Source organism: Boleophthalmus pectinirostris, unplaced genomic scaffold, assembly GCF_026225935.1.
Source record: "Boleophthalmus pectinirostris isolate CB_2022bp ecotype Guang Dong unplaced genomic scaffold, ASM2622593v1 HiC_scaffold_21, whole genome shotgun sequence".
Taxonomy (NCBI): Eukaryota; Metazoa; Chordata; class Actinopteri; order Gobiiformes; family Gobiidae; genus Boleophthalmus; species Boleophthalmus pectinirostris.
Genome location: NW_026571175.1, coordinates 23,264,263 through 23,270,262, shown reverse-complemented (window position 1 = coordinate 23,270,262; position 6,000 = coordinate 23,264,263).

Here is a 6,000-nt window from a genome sequence, read left to right as displayed (position 1 = left end):
ATATCCTCCTGTGACCTGGCCCATTCATTTGTGCCCTTTATAGCGGACATTGAGTTAACCAGTCTATCTTTTATGTGTTTTGAGACAGACTCTTAATGGGGGGACTAGGTTCCTCTGTCTAAATAGGGCTGAGGCATTATAGGGTACTATCATGTCCACGATATATATATTTAAAAAAAAAAAAAAAAAATCAATAGGAGTTAGTTTGTGACTGCACTATGATTTAAAAAAAAAATAAAAATCTAAAGACTTTTTGAGCCGACTATAGAAGCTTGTCAGAGATGTTGGTCATCAAAAAAGTTGTTATTGTTAGGTTGTTAACTTCACATTGATTTAACACCAAAATGTCCCTGGTGTCCATCACAGAGGACATGTTATAAAATTATAAATAAAAATAAAATTAACAAAATCTAAATACTGAGGTGTTCATTTACCTCCAAACAGACAGAAAATCACAAAATATACATATATTGCAACACACTTTTTTTCTTCGGGTCCCAGGAGGACATAGATAAATTGACCCAAAAATAATTTAATAAAGATATTTCTTAGGGTAACAATGTTGAAAGTGCAACTGCAAGTGACCATCGCCACTGTAGCCTGTAGGAGTGATAGATACTTAAATGGTAGTGACTCAGTTCCTGCTCCAGTCAGTGCTTATTGTTCTGTCCTTCGGCGTATTGCAACTTTACCCAAACTGCCTGTTTAAATTATGAGCATGAGAAAGAGGTTGGCAGAGTGGTCAGAAAAAGGCCATTGGCACAGTTTGACAGCCCCAGGATTGTATGGCAGGATTGTATATAGATCTATATAATGGTTGGCCGATAAATCAGGCCAGTATTTGCCAATATTTGAGCTTTTTAACGTATCAGCTATTGGCCTCAAATCTTCAACAAAGGCCAATATTTTGTTTTGGTCTGCTGCCTGAAAATACTCATAAGGCTTTATATTAACACAATAAGAAAAGATAAAAGCACAAAATGTTTGTGGCAAAAAAGGCTGTGGATGCTTTTTTAAATGGCATAATTTGGAGAAAATAATCAAAAACTGCCCTATGTATCGATCCCGAAATATCAGCAGAGCTTATCACCCCAAGGAATCAACAAAACCGTGGATGTCCAGTTTTATATGAAGATTTATAAGATTTTTTTAATTGATATCACAGTGGAAAAATTCACTTATCTTAGCAACTCTTCCTTTACATTTAACTGATCCTTTAATGCCGCTGGGGCAACATGTCAGGAGCAGAGAGCAAAGCTGCAAAGCCCAAGGATCCATCCCTAGATCCTGAGCTTGTCTTAGTCAGGACTACTTTAGCTGGAGGATTTTGCCTATTGTGCATGTTATAAATTGATGGGGGAAATATATTGCCCTGAAGAAACCCGTGTCAAAAACAATCAACCATTTTCTATAACTTTAAAGGTGCACTGTGTAACTTTTTGGTTGGGCATCCGTCCCCTGCTTGTTTCTATGGAAATGTCAGAATGCTGCACAGTATGACATTAAACAATTCTACCTTACACTGGTTTTAGAGCTCAAAAAATACATAGAAAAAAAGGCATTTGAACTGTTGGTGGGGCTGCCTCTCCACAGATCTGTCCTGTAACTTAACCTGGTTTGGTCTTTATGAAGATGGAAAGGTTTAATGCCATACAGACATTCCAACATTCCAGACAAAGCAATAACATCTCCATGGAGACAAGCATCTGGCAGACCCTCCAACAGAAAAGTTACACAATGCACCTTTAAAGGAGCAGTTGTGTAACGGTCAAATATGTCATCACGTTTAACAAAATATAATTTTCATATTGTGAGGTTGTTAGTTTAACTTTTAACTTCTAACTTCTAACTAAATGAACTGTATGTATCATGAGTGCACTGGAATTATATGTAGTTTTGTGTGATTGTTGCTCTACTTTTCCCTGTCCTGTATTATTTGACATCAACCTGCCGGGGGACTGAAGATGGAAATGAGCCAAGTTGGCTATAATCTTTACATATTTACATTTTAATTGTTCATTAATATGTGCTGTCCCCTTACAAATAAATAAATGAAAATAAATGCAAATGCAATCTCTAATCAGAAAGACACCAGCAGGTATTTGAGACCTTTTTCCTGTGGGTACAAGCCACTGACCATGCACCATGCACCAATCGTTGTGTCGTAAACTACTCCTTTTGTGCACTATTTATTACCAAATATGTTGACAGAAATTTGAGGGCCTGGGGCAAGAAGCCTCACACAGGCCCCCTGTAATATAAATTAATAGGAAGAAGGTCAAATACTGGGCCCCTAAAACCCAGGGACCTGGGACAACAGACCCCCCCGTCTACTGCCCTGTTTATTCTATCCTATTAAGTCTCCTAATACCTCCGGACTGAACTATCATTTTGCGTACAAAGTCTAAAGTCATACAAAAGAAAAGTTAAAATAGAACATGTCTCCCACTTAAGGTCAGATGTAACGATGCCCTGTGTGACCATTGCCTTCTCTGCCTTCTCCAAATTTGCCTTTTTGTTTGATAGAAAGAGACGACACAAACCATTCCCCTCTTTCACTCCTGCTGCTTGAAATACAAACACATTTTGAGTGCGATGGTTGTCAAGCAGCAGCGGGTAATCAGACGGACAAAAATGAATAATGCATCACAATATGTCTGGCCATCATTTTGTTGATTATTTTTTAGGATGATCTACCACACGCCACGTTCACAATGAAAAGACATTTAACTTGACTCGGGCTGTAGAAATAGATTCGTTTTTTAAGTTATGACAACCCAAAAGTGTCATGTATTTGCTCTGGAGACAAGCAGGTAGCATCAAGTCCTCTCTCACTTCATTTAAGACTCGTAGTGAAGACACATCGACAAAAAGCGTAACACACAATTGAGATTGATTTCACCGTGGAGAGACAGTAATGTAGCCATCGACAAAGAATCCACAATTAACGACAACAGAACCAGACTGAAAATAAAGTTTGCAGGGAGATGGGTAGAAAACAATCTGAACACTTCTTGGAGGCCATTTTGTTTCATTAGAACAGGCTGATGTGGAGAGTTAGAAAAGCACGACTTCTCACATGGGCTAAAGTGACAATGACACACGCTACGACTCAGCGCGAGGAAGTAATTGTGAAAAATGTCAGCAGCGGTTAGCAACTGCTTGACATCCGAGCTACAAGCTAAGGGCCAAAGAAATTCATATTCTCGAGTAATTTGGGGGAATTTATTTTGAACAAATCTTTTGAAGCTTGAAAAATAAAAGTCTATTAGTAACTTTTCTAGTGGGGGTCTTTACTTGCTTGTCTTCATGGAGATGTAAACTCAGCCTTATGTAATAGATAACCAACTTTGCACTGTTTTGCTTACGACGTCTTGTATATAGCTGAGATATATTTATATTACTATATTTCTATATATTATTTTTACTTGTACATATACAGTTATATAATTATGTCTTATCTGACACCACTCTCTTGCTATATTTGCTTCTTGGAATTATTATTACATATATTTTTGCTCTTTGTTATTATAATATATTGTGATGTGTGAACTACTATGTCCAAATAATTTCCCTTATGGATCAATAAAGTCCAAGTGTTGTTTTGCCTAGAATGTTCTAAGATATGGCATGCTTTACCATATTTTTTGGATTATAAGGCACACTTAAAATCCTTACTGACCTCCACTGAGTCGTGTCCTTTAGTCCGACAGAAGCTGACCACATCGGTGCACAAAGAGCAAGCTGTTTTTTCAGCGCTTATAATTTCTGCCAATCTTTAAACTGACTTCAAATGGATTGTGAGGCATTTAGTGGGTGCAAGTTACCAGAACTACAGCTGGCAGGTTACAGGCCAAAATCAGAGGACATGCAAAAAACATGGCACAGCATAAGGAGCTCTTCAAATGCGTTATTAAATTTTCAAGCACCAACTTACTGGAGTCTTTGAGAAACTGTGCATCTTCAGGAATTGCCTCAACCCCGGTCACACCTCTGCTGTCATCTATTCCACTCAAAGGATGGAACTACTTTGTTATCACTGACAATGGGCCTGCTTCCTCACAGACACTACAGCAACAGAAATGACTCAGTCAAGTTTAACACACTGTGGTTTTAAGTTTTGTTTCTGTAAAATGTGTAATGTGAAAAAAATGTGTGAGGAAATAAAAAAAAAAAAAAAAAACTTAAATTCTCCACCCACATTCACATTCATAATACACATTCACCAAGACAGGGACGCAACGCCGGGCGAATTACGCCACAATCTGCCAATTGATCATGGAAGCCTGGGCTAAGGGCTCAGTCTCAACTGTCGTCTGTTTGTTTCGCTTATTGCGCCTTATAATCTGGTGCGCCTTATAGTCCGAAAAATACGGTATTTAACATTATTTATTCACTTACATATGTCTGTGGGCATTTAATAATGAAAGTCAACTTTGCTATTGCGAGATAGATTGAATGCCTTGGAGTAGGTCTGTTGTTGGCTTCATTCACACTTGCACAGACCACCATCAAAATTGGGACTAAACTGGGACTAAACCAGGACTAAACCAGGACTAGAACAGGACTAGAACAGGACTGAACCAAGTCTATGTCACATTTACAAGCTAAAACCAAGATCAAACCAAAACAAGTGTGAATGCAGGAGTATTTGATATTCTACTTCTCCCTGTGCACTTACATTTCGAGTAAGAAGCTAATTGCAGCTCTTACCACCATGCAACATCAGAGCCACAGAAATTGAATTGTTTCTCCACTCTGTTCAAATCAAAGACGGCTTCATGTGTTACAAAAAAGCCAGGATATGTATGTTTGAAAATCCTCACAAAACTGTAATCTTTTCTGTGCACATTTTCATTTTCTGACAAGCCCCCTCTCAGCTTCTCCTCTCCCCCCAGCGCCTTAACACTCTCAACCACACTTTCTGAATTAGCTGTCAGCCTCTGCGCTCTCCCTCTCAGTGCCTCTCCTCTGCCCGGCTCCAATGGCTGCATTAGGCTCTACCTTTAAAGATAATTGCTTAATTGAGGTCTTTTCATATGCTGACGCACGCCGTGGACCTAAGAGGAGCTCTGATAACTCTGCAATTACGCGCAGCGGCCGAAGATACGCGCATTTACAGCTACGAAGAATGAGCTGACATCTTCTGTGCTTTTTACTTCTCAAAATAGCCCGTCTTGCATTAGGGCGCTTTTGTATGTAAGTATGTCTCTATCTGACTGGATTCAAAATGGCCGACTTCTTTCCCCTGCCTGTCTCATGTTCGAAAGGTGGAGAGGTAGACTATTACACGCTACATCTTCTTCCAGAGCACAGAGTCAGATAAAGTCTATTTAACTGTGATGTTCAGAGATGTGGGCAGCTGCTCTCACCTTGTTATACTCAAGCCCCAGTCTTTATTTGAAGCCAGCAACATGTCCGCCAGTCCAATCCAGGCTCACATATATAAAGTGTTCATTCAAAGCACAGCACATGACGCCAGTGCTGAAATAGATGGTGGGCATATGAACATTAGACTATATTGTTGGGTTATATTAAAGGTGCTAAATTATGTACAATTAACTCTTGTGAGTTTTTAGCCATGTTAGGATGCTGTTAAATGCATGAATCATTCCTTCATTTGTTTTTCAATATAAAACCAAGAATAAGAAAACAAATAAGTACGATTTTCTTCATTATTTGTCTCCAAAAATAAATGAAAAAACAGATAACAATTCATTTTTTAAATTTTTGAGTATGAATAATGGAAAAAATGGATAACGATGCGATGCCAGACTTTTGCGCCGCATATGAACTGAACCAGGACTAAACCAGGAGTGTCAAGACGGGCCCGGAGGTGTACCCGCGTAGACTGTCAGGTGTCCTGGTTTAGTCTTGATTTAGTCCTGTTTTAGTCTGTATGTGGTGCAAAAGTCCGGCATCGCAGTTTAAGTTATGGAAACGGGAAATGGTCATTATAAGTTTTTAACATTATTCGTTTAAACACAAAATCAAAAACAA